The sequence below is a fragment of the Rhineura floridana genome, chromosome 2 (genome assembly GCF_030035675.1).
Source record: "Rhineura floridana isolate rRhiFlo1 chromosome 2, rRhiFlo1.hap2, whole genome shotgun sequence".
In the NCBI taxonomy this organism is placed as follows: Eukaryota; Metazoa; Chordata; class Lepidosauria; order Squamata; family Rhineuridae; genus Rhineura; species Rhineura floridana.
The window spans coordinates 48,012,319-48,028,507 of NC_084481.1; the positions used below are offsets into that span (position 1 = coordinate 48,012,319).

Consider the following 16,189-nt stretch of genomic DNA (forward strand, 5'->3'; position numbering starts at 1 on the left):
CTCAGAGCGGCCAACCAGATGCCCCTGGGAAGACCGCAAGGAGGTTCAGATCAGAACTGCACTCTCCCCTCCTCCAGTTATCAGCAGCTGGTATACAGAGGCATATTGCCTCCAGCCCTTCTGCGAGCAGTGGAGGCTTTGAAGTTGCCCATGAACAGCTGCCTGAGCAGGCACAAAGGTCACCCAATCACAGTCTCCCCACCCAACCCCGTAGTTAGATGCATTTCTTTCATAATTATTTCTCAGTTTGCATCTATACATACAAATTAGCACATGTAAAATTCAAGCAAGTCTGTGTCCTCTTTGCTTTTCTTTTGGAGTGATGCATTTCCACATTTTCGGCAATGCAGAAGGGGCCACCCTAGTGGGCGCCCTGCTCTCAGAAGATTCCATTCGTTCTGTCGGGTCCAGGAAGGGAGAAGCTGCTCCAGAGAGATTGGGAAGGCCTGCAGAGTGTGATGACTTATTATTTATTTATTATTTATTAATGATATTTATTAGTCGCTTTTCCCCCAAAATGAAACTCAAAGCGACTTACAAAAAAATCTCAAAAACATATGCAGAATAAAGATAACAGTACAAAAGCATACCAAGCAAAACTCAATACAATAAATAGAACAATATGCTAAAAATTGCAACACACAATACAACTCAAATATAGGTTTTCTGCTAACCCCCTCCTGTCCCCAAAACTCAGAACCTACTAGTTCAGTCATCGTAGTCAAAAACCACCCTCCCCCCTGGGCTTAGGCTACAGGAAGTCCCACTTCAGAAACAAACAAACAGGACACTACCGCATTGGAGATGGAGGCGCCTCTGTGTGCCAAGCAGGGGGTTTCCATGGATGCAGGAAGGCCATGGGCAACCCAGTGGGCGGCCCCCTCCTGTGTGGGTCCAGAGGTGCGGCTTCAGGTGGGAGCTCTTGATGTAGATCTTCTCACAGCCAGCGTAAGAGCAGGTGTAGATGGCAGTCCATTTGGGAGGCCAGAAGCGGCGTCCCTTCTTTGGCTTGGCTTCCAACAACTCCAGCAAGGAGGAGGGTGGGGTGAGCAGGCCCCCCAGGGCAAAGGCCTGGGAGGGGAGGCTTTCCTGGAAGAAGCCGGAGGCGCTCAGGTGCGGATAGGACTAGTACTGGAGCGGGTGGGCGAAGGCCGGGTGGTGAGGCGGCAGCTGCGGTGGCTGCAGGGGCACTCCCTGGTCCTCGGAGGCTGCCAGGAGGCCATTGGGGCTGAGCGGCGGCATCTCCGCACCAGGGGTCTGCAGGAAGCCGGTGGCCAGCATGCAGGGCGTGGGGCTGCCCTCTTGTTTGATCCCAAGGCAGAGCTGCATGTACTGCAGGGTGGTCTTTACTCGCCCTCCCAACATTTCCAGAAAGCTAGTAAGATCAGAAACATCTGTGACATTCAGGCCTGCATCCCAAAGAGCTTTTGCCGTTCCTCCAGAGGCAACCAAACCCATACCCAAAGTACTGAGGCATTTTGCAAATTCCACCAAGCCGTTCTTGTCTGAGACACTGAACAAAGCCAGCTGCTGCCTTGTAGCCATGTTTGCTGTAGTATGCTGCGACTAGCACTTGATCTGGAGGAAGAGACAGAAATTGAGTCCAATGGGAGTGGAAGTTAAAGGGGGGTGGGGACTTATAGACCTGCTTTGAACCATTTGCAGGCATCTGCTGGGATCAAAGAATTAAGTAGGGGTACTTTTTTAAGGACAAGCTGTTTGGTTTAGAAATGGTTATTTCAAGGCAAGCTGTTTGGTTTAGAAATGGTTAGAGGCTGCCTTGCTTGGAATTCTGGGACTTTATGGAGAAGTGAATACAGGGGATGAGATGGTTGTCAGCATGGATGGCTCCACATTTGTGGTGGAGGTGGCTCCCTCCTGTCTTCAAGGGAACTAGCAGCTGTGGTGGCAACAGCTCTCTGAGTCAGCACTGTGTGGCTGGGAATCACCATTTTTAAACTTTCCACAATGCCCTAGAGCAGTGTTTCTCAACCGGTGTGCCTCCAGATGTTGTTGGACCACAATTCCCATCTTTCCTGACCATTGGCAATGCTGGCTGAGGCTGATGGGAGTTGTGGTCCAACAACACCTGGAGGCACACTGGTTGAGAAACACTGCCCTAGAGATACACTCTACAGCAGCACTATTGTGAGAATATTCATTGGTGCCGTTGGTACTGATCAGAGCTCCAGCTACTGGGGGAAAACATTTAAGGGAGGCCCAGGGCAGATATCAGCAGTGGGTCTTCCCTAGGCCCTGGCACCTGCTTAAAACTGCCATGCGTTGACAATAAGTCTAACTACGAGTCTCAGGCCTGAAAGACTTCAGGTCAACAACAGGTAGTGATATTAGTAGGGAATATTTTGTTATACTGCATCAGGAGCAGCCTGCATAGCCACCTGGTTGGGACTGGGGAACTCCCAAATCTAAATCGCTTTGATAAGAGACACTAGCAACAAGGGCTAGGGCACATGCCGCATGGCCTTTCCACAGAGCCCTGCCCCTGCAACAAGGCCTCATCTATCAATTAAGACTACTTAGTCACAGGAGCACAGGAAGCTGCCTTGTACTGAGTCAGACCATTGGTCCATCTAGCTCAGTTTCGGCTACACTGACTGGCAGCAGCTCTCCAGGTTTCAGGAAGGGACACATTCTCAGCCCTGTCTAGAGATGTTGGGAACTGAACCTGGGCCTCTTTACATTCAAAGCATGTTCTCTATCACTGAGTTATGACCCTTTCCTCTCTCATGAAAGCTAAACAATACTATATGATGCATAGAGGTCATTGGGATATGATAGAGCCATAAAAATAGTGAGGAAATATTAAGGGGAGATATTTTAATACACCTGTACCACAATTTGCAGGCTACACTGCTCGTAACAGAGAGAGCGGTACAGCCAATGCTTTTCAGCTCAGAAGGACTACGTTTAGTTCTCCAAAGGTTCTCAAGATCTCGAGGATCCAGCCTCTATTTCCTGTTCAGCAGGTAATGAAATTTGGTGTCTGTTGTAAGAAAATGCAATACACTTTAAATACTTTTAAAAAACCCTGAAGTGGAATGTGTTATGTCTAGTCTCAAACCAGGGAACAAATGCTGTTAGTTAAGTCCTCCACATCTGCCATTTCATGCATTGCAACAATCCTATGCATGCCTACTCAGAAGTAAACCCCACTGAGTTGAATGGGTAAATGAGTATAGGGTTGCCCTACATGAGAGAGAGGTGTCAGTCACTGGGATATGCATAAGAAGTTAAAGATGGTGACTTTTGTCATTTGTTTCAATTCTTTTACTAGTATCTATAACAATTTTGTGCTTGCCTTGTTGCACAGATTTCCCACCAGAGATTGTCTCTATGTATGAACAAGTACTCAAGGGTACTTTCTTCCAGTGTAATCAGAAGGGAAAAAAATAATTTTGTTTCAGTAGTGTTAAACCCACTGGCCATATTTTTTCAGCAAAAACTGGGCAATAGCATAAAATTCTAGGCATGTCCATTCACAGGTAAGCCATGCTGAGTTCAGTGGGCCTTATTCCCAAACGTGTATAGAATTGCAGCCTAAGGTTGCAGTCCTATGCTCATTTACCTGGAAGAAAATCCCATTGAACTCAGTGGGGCTTACTTCTGAGTAGACATGCATAGGGTTGGACTGCATGTTACACATGTTCCAGTGGAAGATTTAAGCATATGCTTAACATTCTCCCTTGGGGGAAAAAGCAGCTTAAATTGTTTAAATCAAGCCTACAGCCCCAATACTAAAATGTCTGCAGTAACTTCTGAAGATCGTTTTAAAAAGGGGTCCTGTAATATTGATACCCCTCCCTGGCAGTCCCACTACATTCAGTGGAGCTTGTTGCACAGCAAATGTGCAGTTCTATGTACACTCACCTGGAAGGAAGCCACAATGAACAACAGTGGGGCTTATTTCTGAATAATGGTGGCTGGTGGCTCCATGTCAGTGTGGCAGTGAAATCTGCTCTGGGATTTAGTCCAAACTTTCCAGGAGCTGTCCAAGGTCCTTCAGCGTTTTGGACAGTTTCTTGAAAGGTCAGTCTAAAACCTGGCACAGATTCCACTGCCCCACAGACATGGAGCCACCAGACGCCACTGCTTCTGAGTGCATAGGATTACGCTGCTTCATATTTAGCCATCGAAAACTAGGTAACATTTATGTATAACAATCTGGGAAAGAGTTGCCAGCCTCAGTTGCAATACTCTCACTCTTTTCTTTCCTGTGTAATGTGAAACCCAGTTGATTACTAAAATCCTGCAATGAATGAGAATGAAATACACAGTTAGCATTTGCTTGCAACGTGGCTTCCTCATTAAAATGAATGTGCCCTTTAATAAGACATTACAATTTATTCCTCCTATTGTTCTTTCAAATTTGCCTACATGAGCTACAGAGACATGGATTTATCAAAAAGCCACAGGTATTGTCAAGACCTGCTTAAAATTTATATGTATAGAGTTACACACTGATGTTTAGAAATAGCAAAAATGTGCATAATAATTACTCAAGTGTCAGTCTAGGCCACAGAAGCATACTTTGAGATTTCCTCTCAAGAGTGCTGTTAAATTTATCTATTTATCACATTTACATCCCACCATCTTGCAGGAAGCTCAGGGGTAGACCTTCATGGGAAACATCCTTTGTTGTCCTGACAACAAGCCCATGAGGTAGATTAGGGCAACCAATAGCTGCTTGTTCAAAGCACCACATGAGCTTCATAGATGAGGGGACATTTGTTATGATGATTTGTTTCATTTATGAATCACTTCCCATGAGTCATCCCACAGTGATTTGAACCCCAATTCAAGTACATTATACCACATGGCAAGACTCTGAAACTTTCATAGCTAAGAGGTAATAGTCAGAATATTCCTCAAGCCAACAGGTAATATTTCCGAGAGAGAGAGAGAGAGAGAGAATGGGTGGAAAGCCTGTGTCCCTCCGGGTGTTGTTAGACTCCAATCAGCCCAACAAGCATGGCCAGTGGTCTGGGATGATGGAGTCCAACACCATCTGGAGGCCCAAGGTTCCTCATCCTGCTGTTGCCCCTTTTTTCTTATCTTCATCCCAGCATGAAGGACAGGGAAATAACAGGGCCACATAATCAAACTGTGTGCTTCCTCATGTGAGGATGCTTAGCAAGGCTAGGGTCACATCTGCCCTGTACATTTAACACACTCTTATATCATGATAACGGTCATGACTTCCCCCAAAGAATCCTGGAAACTGTAGTTTGTTAAAGGTGCTAAGAGTTGTTAGGGAGCCCCTCACAGAGCTACAATCCCAGCACCCTTAACAAGCTGCAATTCCCGTGATTGTTAGAGTGGTATCAGAGTGCTTTAAATGTAAAGTATGGATGTGACCCAAGTCGGACAGCATATAATGGCAAGCCAGTGGGCTTCAGCTCTGAAAATCCACACGAGTGATGAAGGAGGCATGTTTGAAAAGTTTGATATGGGGGCATAATTAAGGAACTGTCAAGGAATTTGCAGCTAATAGTTGCCTTGCTTTTATGGCATGCCTGTCCCCTAAAGAAAGCATATGCTACATAATTTCTAATCCTGTTTTATAAAACATGACTGAGATTGATGGAAGCGGGAGGGCAAACAACGTGAACACAGTCAAGCCATCTTTCTACAGATAATAGAGGTTTTAGTGCCTCTTAAGAACAAACAAGCAGTTCATGGTCAAATTGAACTTCCTGGTGTTGGGAAGGAGCCACCTCCCCTAGCCTGTGTGGCACCAGCTACCACTGTGTAACTATTATAAATAGGTTTGCTTGTAAACATCAGATGAGAAGGACTAAGCTCATGGGGTTATTACAGATAAATCTGGAACATGTGTCTTGAGTTCCACATTTATTTCCAGACCTGTTTTTGCTGACCTGGAATCAGGATCACAACATGTCGATATTACCTTTGAAATACCCAGACTGTTGAGTCCACTGGAGCAGTCAACCTATGCAACCTTGTGAATGTCATTCATTCCTTTTCAAAGAAGCCTTAAACCTTGACGGGAAATTGAATTAGCCAAAAATTTGAAGCAGTCCTCTTCATCAGCATCCATACAATGCATATCTAATTTTATATCCTTATCCTACCTTCAACTTTGCACAATTTTTTTGTTTGTTTTCAAAGCAAATAATAAAAGCTGGCCATGAAAAACTAAACTCTTTCCTGTGAAATCTCATTGTGCCCACAAACAATGAAGCTGATAAGTCTGCAAATGTTTTGTTTTGGGGTTATTTGGTAGTGTAAATGGAGCTTTATATATTGCAATAACATGCAGATAAAAGCATGTCTAAATAAAATAGTTTACATCGTGTAAAAAGAACTGCAGACAGAGGAGCTGACTGAATTGTGGAGTGCAGGAAATGTGAAGCACCTTCTAAATATGTTTCAGCACCATTAATAAAACTGAGCAGGGCTTAATGTGTGAACTTTAGCAGTATAATGGGGAGAAGATGATGTGTCATTTAGGGAGGCTGGGTGGGAGGGGGGAAGTGCTCCTTTTCTCCTCTCATTTTCCTCCTGCATTTCCCAGAATCACTGCTATCTTTGGTTACTTTGAGGGATAAAAAAGTAACCACAACAAATGTTTTCAACACGCATTGCCCTTTTTTTCCTCCCCCCCCTTAATAACACAACTAACTCCTCCCCATGTCCATAACTAGGGATGGAAAGATTGGTCCATTTCGGTTCTCTCCGTTTCTCCTTTTTCCAATGTTAAATTCAGTTCTCTACATTTCTGCAGCAATCTGTGAAAAATTATTTTTTAAATCCTCATGAAAATTCACCACCATTTTAGTGCAAATTTCTCCAAATAAACACATTTTTGTAGGAAGCTTTGACAAAGGTACACATTTTTGCAAGCCATTTCTCATCATTTCATGCCTTTCTGCATGTTATTTTCACTCATGTGTTCATTTTTATGCACACTTTGCCCTAAGATATGCAATTTTGTAAATGTTTAATTGCCGAACTGCATCCCAAAATTCTAATAAAGGTGAATTTCGAATGATGGCTGTGTTTCGGTTCTCATATTGTTTAGGAAATTGTGAGTTTGATAAATTCTGCTTGAAATGTGAACTGAATCAAAATTCTCACCCATCTCTATCAATAGCTGAGGTCAGGGGACAGAATGGTGCACAGACGTCTAGAGTACCACTCTGGGTGCAGGAATTTGCCAGGTGGAGGCTCTGAACTACACTCAGGCAGGTAGTAAGCCGCCACCAGCAGTTCTCCCCATGGTGGTTCAGCACAGAAAGCCCCCAAACAGGGTGCTTCAGAGCTGTGGGATCAGCGGTTTTGGCTCCATTGGATCCAAAGCCCTATGGCTCCAAAGCCCAATGAATCTACTGGGGGGGGGTGATCCTGGAGTTTGTATAGCAGAATAAAAAAACCCATAAATCTCCCCACCAACAACAACATTTGCCCTTGCTGGCATGAGCTGGCATGGCTTCAGATGTGGTGGCAGATCATCTACTCCAATGCTTCCAGGACCTGGGTTAGGATTGCTTTGCCCAGCTGCCATCCTGTGCATACGTACCTGGCAATAAGCTGCAGCAAATACAGTGGGGCTTACTTCTGAGTAACTATGCATGGGATTCGGCTGAAGATCATGAAGATATTCATGATAAGGCCTTTGAATGTCTGTTGCTATGAATGTTGCACCTCTTCTACTGAGACCTGAAATGGCACTCCTGCTTTTTAGTATTAGCTTCCTGCTGCTGGTTTCAGTTCTTCAAAAAAAAAAAAAAAAAAAGGTTCAGTCTTTCTCAGGATCTCATAAGAGAAATAAGTACTATCTTCAAAATTGCAACATAGTCCATTTTTATCTTATCCCACGTTGCAACTTTTGGTTGAGATTACAATCTCTGCTCTTTGAAAAATCAGCTCTTGATCCTTGAAATGTGTAGTAATAGCTCTGTGGCCCCAATGAGGCCCATGCAGCGTGGATTGTGTTGTAAAATACTTAATTTTTATTCTTTTAAAATATATTCAGTGAAGATGAACAGAAAGTTATTATTTCTTATAGACACATTATTTGAAGCCCCGATTCTGAGCCTCATACATCCGTAGAAAGTCTGCTTCATTTATCACCAATTTAACACAGAGATATTTTCGGATTCTGCATCTGACTGAAAGTGCAATAAAGCAATAATTGTAAACAGAGCTTTCAAGAGCTCAGATTTTGCTCAAAGAATGAAGCATTTTGTAATGATGCCTCTCAAAGAAGGGAGAATTCTAGTCAGGGACTCAGGATATTGTCAATATTCTGCTGTGATACATTGTGAAATATTTGGCAGCCATTTACAGGGATTTATATATATATAAACATAGATCTAAAGTTACTTTCAGTACGTGATGAGCAAACTCCCTTCAACTCACTTTGAAAAACATTTGAGGGTTGTGTGTAATTTACTTGAGAAAACACCCTCAAGGCTTTTGTTTGTTTGTTGTTTGTTTAGTATTCCTGAGGGGGGCGGGAATACATGGCACTATGTAGCCAATCAAATTTGGCTGATTGACAATGTCACTGAAGAAGACAAAGATGATGGAGAGTAAAGGTCCCTGGACTGACCTCACTCAAAGAGTGAATTGTTCACTCCCTTTCAAAGCGATCCCTGAAAAAAAAATAACTGAAAGGATGGGGGGGGGGTATCTTTCAATGTGAATGAATCTGCAAAAATTGCTACTCCTTTTGGCTCAGCTTGGGGTTATTAGTATACCTCCAGCATTTGTACATTTGCAAACAAAATCTGTTGGCCTCTAATGTAGTACCAGTAATTATACTTCCTATCAAATAAAAATCTTATCTAGGAATCTGTTACCTGTTATGGAGCAAACTTCTTTGTATCAGTCCTCTCCTCCATAACCATAGCAGACAATAGCCCCAAACCAGTTGGACCAATCGGTTCTGTTGCCAAAACTGGCTTCAGTGGGTGGGGTAGTGTTCTGATCCATAGGGATACCCACCACCACAGATAGGTGATGGTCTAGGGAGAGATCAGTGGTCCCAGGCAGCCAGGAAAGTGAGGCAAGGAAAGGGGCCTAGGTGTGGGTTTCAAGACTGCAGAACATCTGTTTGCAAAGTTGTCTCAGCAGGGTCCTACAGCAACTGGCAGATCTTTATTGCTTGGTTGATGTATTCATTGAATGCCTTGCATGCTGTATGTTGGCAGTTAAAGGACCAGTAACAACTTCTGCAGCTACTGGCTTCTTCTAGACCTTGGGGTCTATGGGGATAATTCCTCAGAGCTCTCTTCATCCTCTGAGAAGGCTATGGCCCAATGATCAGAGTCTAGTGTTAAGAGGTGTCCCCTCTGAGTTCAAGGAAGGAGAATGATACAGGCTTTGGGGACCATGACTCCACATGGAACAGACCAGGAAGTGGATCCATTTCCTCCTTGGGACTGCCATCGGAGGTAGACTCTGCCTCTGAAAACTCTGGTCTGAGGACAGGGCAGACAGTATCTCAGCAGTGTTATGCATCCACCCACAATTTTTTCACTGGCTGAGCTGCTTTGCTTTACCACAGAAACAACACCAAATGAAAAAGCCAGTTCACACATGCAGTCCAATCTTATGCATGCCTACTCAGAACAGAATGAGACCCACTGAGTTAACTGAGGATTTGAATGGGCAATATTCAACTAAATGCTTGCTCTAGTGGAATGATTCCCCAACTCCCCCCCCCCGTGTGCACCCCGTGCTGTCCCCAAATATGCTCTGGAGGGTTGGGGAATCCCCTGAACAGATTTAGGGGACACGGGAAGAGGAGAATGCTCTGTTGTGCCAGGAAAAATCCATGTGCCACTGATAGAACATTTGCCTTAGTACTAGGACATTGAATACAACCTTATGTTAATTCAGTGGGACTTACTCCAAACATAGGACTGTAAACTTCTTCCCAAGTAAGTGTATATTAGACTGCAGTCTGGGGTTGAGACGCAAAACACCATAGCCTTGAGGGGTTGATGGATTTGATAACTTCAGTTTTCACTTGCAGTAACACCTCAGCTAAGCACAATTAATTAACCACATCCTTGAGCACCACTTGAGCTGCTTCATAGAAAGGCTTGCAGACTGATTGGTTCGGGCCATCTATGAAAGCTACTTTGGGCATAATTTGTTCTCTATTCTACCATCTCTAGCAAGGTGTCTATAAAGTTATTTGAGGGGTAAACCAACAGCATGCTTAAAACAAACTCAAGGGTTTGTTTAATATTTAGCATTGAGCAGGACATTGGGACTCAGTAAAAGACTCATCCTTGGGCAGGGGTGTAGTCGTCTGGGCTCTTGGGGGGGTCTTAGACCCCTTATGTTTTGAGGAGCAGGGTCCCAGTAGGGTCCCTATTTCTCCAGCATCTTATAGGCCAATCAGCAAGAAAGGAGAGTGTTAGCCACTGAGAAGAGTCTTCTAACATGCTTCCTTGTCCTTTCCTGCTGATTGGAGTCAATCAGAGTGAAAGAACAAGAGTCATCCACTGAGAAGATTCTTCTCAGTCGCTAACACTCTCCCCTTTCATGTCTATTGGCTCCTAGGAATGTCTGTTGTTGTGGGTGAAGGCATTAACAGGGTTCACATTCTCAATCCAGTAGCAGGGGTGGTGGTGGCTGTGACTAACATAAAGAGACCCTACACTTCTGAATTTGCCACTACACTACTATATTTGGGTTGGTAGAGAGGGTCACCTCCCCAGACACCTGCTTGGACAGATAATTGCCTGAGGCACAATAAAATCCCCCCAACACTAAAATTATTTAAATTAAATAAAATGTATCTTTGCCCACCTCCTTTTTTGTCATATATTAAGGGTGCAATCCTATATTGAAGATCCACCAGCTGACAGGTTATACATTTCAGTACAAGCCCTGCTAGGCTAGTGGAACATCAGATATACTGCTGCCATGAAAGATACATGGCCTCAGAGGCACTGGCAGAATGCCCTGCCGGCTGAGCTGCTAGCAAAGGTACACCACTGGACAGAGTTGTGGGCAGCACAGGGGGGAGCACACTTATGCCATGGCCACACCACAGTCAAAAGCACAACTTTACCCCAGTCCTTGACCTGGCACAGAGAAGTTCCTCCCATTCACTTCAATGGGAGAGATATTTTTTTTTAAAAACCCAACTACCCTGCCCACATCACTATGCCAATGCATAGGATATGTTTGTAATTCAGCACCCAGTCATAGCACACCAACATAAGTATATGAACCCCCACACAAGAAGACCGCAGAGGAGAGGGCATGCAGCACAGGGCTATATCTCTCTGGCCTCATGCCCATCACACTTGGAGTTCAAATGGTGATGGGAAACAGGGTGAAAGGGCAGCTTTTAGGAACCAGGCTGTCATTTCTGCTTGCCTAGGCTTCAGGTATTAAGACTGGATGACTTTGGCCTTTGCTATGGTGCTCAACCTTTACTGGGGTGGGGTATAAGTTGTTTTTTTTATGGTATTGTTGGATGAGCGCTTTTAGGAATTTAGCTGATTTTGTTTCTTCTTCGTTATTTGGTTTTTAATTGATTTTTAGCTCTTTTGTATTTTAGGAGGTTGCAAATCACTTTGAGACATCTTTTTGTATAAAGTGACAAATAAATGCAATAAACAACCATTACAATTATTATTATGATCCACAAAAGGGAGGAGTTTGCACAAAACAGCCTAGCCTCACAACACACATGTAATGCCCTTTCAGCTGATAATTAGGCTATTAGGGGGCTCCCTCCAGTTTCTGTGGCCCTGCATTGATTGCTCCTGTACGGTACAGTTAGGCCTCCCAGTAACACATTTCTCTATATAGACCAAGCTGCCAGGGTCACATGGGGATCCGATATTTGCATAGAGCTCTACACAAGAAAAGACCACCAACCTCGCTGCATTTTTAAAGAATGCTTTGCATGTGAAAGCCTACCTTTTCTATACAAGTGGGGAGAAGAGGGGCCCATATTCAGCCCTCGTAAGAACAGAAGAAGGAGCCTGCTGGATCAGGCCAGTGGCCCATTTAGTCCAGCATCCTGTTCTCACAGTGGCCAACAACAAAAGCATTCTCCTCTCCTGCAGTTCCCAGCAACTGGTATTCAGAAGGGTGCTGCCTCTGACATAGATAGAGCACAGCTATTAGGGTTAGTAGCCACTGATAATCTTCAGAGAAGTAAGAGCCAAGGAATGTAGAACCTAGTGGTAATGCTGTTCCTGGACTGTACCGCTTGGGATGCAGGTCAGGTGTAGGGATGGAAGAAATTTCATCTAATTCACATTTTGACTGATCTATTCCCCACCTCCTAGAGTGACTAATATACTGTTAACCTGTACTGACTTCAAGCCGATTCTGACTTATGGCAACCCTATGAATAGGGTTTTCATGATGCTGAGAGGCAGTGACTGGCCCAAGGTCACCCAGTGAGCTTCATGGCTGTGTGGGGATTTGAACCCTGGGTCACATAACTCTCCTTTGGATTTCACACTTCTTCAAATCTTGTGATCAGTTCCGGGCTCAATAAAAACATACCAAAATGTGTATTTTAGGGTAAAGAATGTTTAGAAATGCATACATTGATACAAATTATTTAAAAATGTATTTTGTGATAAAATATTAAGTACATATTTAAATATGAGTTTTCATACGGATTTTTTTAAATGCAGATTTATGTGAACATGGGATGGAATGGCCTTACGAATAACACAGGCAAAACTGACACAGATCAGAAATAGAGTAATCATTCCATCCCTAGTAAGGGGAATCTCTCCCACCCCGCAACAAATCCAATGCTTTCTCACTCCCCAACAAATCCAATAACCCTATATAAACACACAAATAGGGCATGTCAGATAGTGAGCTAGGCTGAACGTTTCTCCTTTGACATGCTAGACTTCTTCAAGCAGGTATGGTTTTTCGTCAAACAGGCATCCAGGGCCAGGACCAGACTGCAGCGTGCCCTCGGCAGTGGTGACAGCTTAAAAAGGCCCAGTTGCGCCAGCAGATTAACATGCTGCACACACAGGCCTGCTATCATCCAAGATGGCTGGGGGTATGTTGATGCTCCTGCCACCATCTTGGGTGATGACAAGCACATGCGCATAGCGCACTGATGTGGCACTGCAGCGGTGCAGGAAGTTGTGGGTCCATCCCCCGCCAGTGGCTAGGGGGTTGCCTGGGGGGGTAGCTAACACTCCATGATCCATGCCAGCATTGGGTTGAGGGTCACAAACTCCATGACCTGATGCTACAATGGATTGCAGAGCAGAAGCTACACCCACCCAGGCCCAGCAGCAGGGGCACATCTCAATGCCAGGGGCCCTTGGCCAGTGCCCAACTTGGCTGCCCATTGGTGCTGGGCCTGCATGCATCCAACAAGCAACTTCTCACCTTGAGTAATAATCCTAGTAAATCTTTATCATTTATTCTCCTGAATGAATGAACTATCCTTCAGCCTCCATATTTGGTACTCTGAGGGATAGCATAGCATAAAACAAATGGTGCAACCACCTAATAGGTCTATGCCCTTAAACAAATAACCAGCTTCCTGTAAAAAGAATGAGAAGGCACAAGATGAATAATATAGGCAACTGAATAGATACATAATGAAATATTGTTTACCTTTACAGGCATAGTTAGAGCCATGATTTATCCTATAGCACCCATACATCATAAAATGGTATTGAAATTGGGCATATTATCAATGTGCACGATATTGCACAGTGAAAAGTTTAGAAGGCACAATCCATGTAGCATACAGTACATGACACAACTCGGATCATAATTTATTCCAACAAATAAACAATACATAGGCCAATAATAGGAATCACTAATAATTTTGTCCAGAGTACAGCTTTTACATGGGAAACATTGAACAGGCTTGTACCCTCTTTTTCTTTCCTTTTCTTTTTTATAAGGCTTGCAGGCAAACATATGAACACTCCTGGTTTCATGGCATTCACAAGGACCTAGTGATCAGGTAACCCAAGGGTAGCTGTATCTTGCTGCTAAATTCCACACCCTTACATTCATTTTCCTTGCCCTTCATATGGTGTCAATAGTGGGGGTGGGGGATGTGATATTATGAATCAATTACTTTGGGTGCTCATCTCATCATCTGGAGAAAAAAGTGGTGGTAGCAGTGGTAATCCACATCTGAGGGATCAAGTCCTGAGCGCAGAGATTTTATTAAAATGCCTGAATTTCTGTATGTATGAAACCACCTTTTGCTATACACACTTTGGGTTTATATTTTCTCCATGACATTTTAATAAAACATCCCTGTTTGCAGTGCCAGGAAAAAACAATTATGAAACCATGTTTCATAGGTTTGCAGAGGGGTTTTATTAAAAAAAAGTTGTGGTGTCTCCTCATTGCGCTAATCCATGTGGTGGGCAATGCCAAGGCAAGAGAAATCAATACACTAGGGCCCTGCTTTATAGCGCTTCGCTTTACAGCGCTTCGCTAATACAGCAGTCTCGATTAGACTAAAGCCCCACTCATACGGCGCTTGTTCCGCTTTTATGGCAGTTTTTGGGCATTGCACGCCATTCTGTTCAATGGGTTCCACTTTACAGCGGTTTTCGCTTTACAGCGGGGGAATGTAACCCGCTGTATGAGTGGGGCCCTACTGTAGTGTAAGTCAGAGCCAATCTATCCTTAAGCATGTATTCTCTGCACATATACAGTAATTTTTGAGTGTCAGAGATGTACATTGGCCTGGTTTGCACACAGTCTTCCATCAGGTTTATAAACCAGTTTGACTTGACTGTCCAAACCCAGGCCAGTGGCTTAACTTATTCAGTAAGACAGTTTTTTTATTTCTTACCTTCTCCCCATTATGGAATTCAAGGTAGCATACATGGGTTCCCAAGTGGTCTCCCATCCATATACTGACTAGACCTAGGCCTGCTTAGCTTCCGCAAAGTTACTTCATCATCATGTTCCTCAGTTTGCCTAGGAAAGCAAAATTGCATATTCACAGCTGATATAGCTATGGACGTGTATCTCTGTTCCCATCCTTTTGGTCATTTAGGTCCTATTAAATTGACTGGATGCACATCAGGCCAGCCAATTGTTGCATGCAACTAGTTGACCATGTCTAGAGCTGGATCAGGACCTAGTGTAGGAAAAATATACATAACTCTGCTACCTTTCATGTGTACGTAGTATAAGATAAGAAAAATTATAGGATGTCAGTTTTGTATAATTTATATCGTTAACAAAGTATTTGAGAATCATCCTCTCTCTTGAAGATCATTTCTTTTTTTATCATAGAGATTTGAACTATTGTACAAATAAGTCAGTTTTTAATCATAAAAACTTTAATGGCCTTGGGACCACAAAACCCAGCAACATGATGTTTCATTCATAGGCTTCTTCAACAATTGTACTTACTTACTGATCTTCCCATAATTCCTTTTGATGTTTCTTCAATTTGAAGATTATGGTATGAAGATACTTTTCTGGAGATTCAGAATCGGCTTTCCAATCATAAAAGCCCAGATCCATTCACTATTCACAGCAAAGTCTGCTTCTTTTTCCTTCCTTTCTCTCTTGCTGAAAACTATATAGTTCCATGTATAGTTTAACACATTCTCTTTGGGGGTTCCAAACTTTGCTTCTTTCCTATCGATAGAATAAGAACCTTGGTTTGATTTTTAAATATCCTTGGTCTAACTTTGATTCAGGTTTTATGAATGACCTCAAGTTGAGTAAAGAGCAATATATCTGCAGAAAGAAAACACCCTCTAAATTGCCCTTGATAATACATCCTGGTTGGCTGGGTCTCATTTTCAAAAAACATTCTGACTGAGCTAATATACCTGTGCCAGAACATATCACAGTACTCTCTATTTCTGTTTGTGCAGCTGTTGTTGCTCACATGCCATATTTCTCTATTGAGTCCTTTCCAGAAGGGCTCACATAGAGTGAATTACCAATATCCCTTGAGTGTAGAGAAATGTAGCTGTTTCATTTGTGTTGGATCTGCTAATGGGTTACAACACACAAATCTGGTCAGTGTGCTTGACTGCTTAATACATGTCAGCACCCACTGAGTAGTTCACCGGTGCACTGTTGAAGTCTGTCTGTTTCATCTCACTGGTATTGACATTTCTCTTTCCCAGGTACTCTTGTGGAGTATCTTTGTCTTTCAGAATTTTCTAACACCATTTCCTGTTTGGACATC

General features: G+C 43.4%; 1 long non-coding RNA gene across 1 annotated transcript; it reads right to left on the reverse strand.

Annotated features, from left to right (window-relative positions):
* Nucleotides 1-586: 586 nt before the first annotated feature.
* On the reverse strand, nt 587-15,697 carry LOC133378135 (uncharacterized). The gene is made up of 3 exons (XR_009760871.1): nt 15,397-15,697; nt 7,562-7,754; nt 587-1,578 (listed from the first exon to the last, which is right to left on the reverse strand). It is a non-coding gene; the product is annotated as an uncharacterized LOC133378135 (long non-coding RNA).
* Between the last annotated feature and the right edge of the window lie 492 nt (nt 15,698-16,189).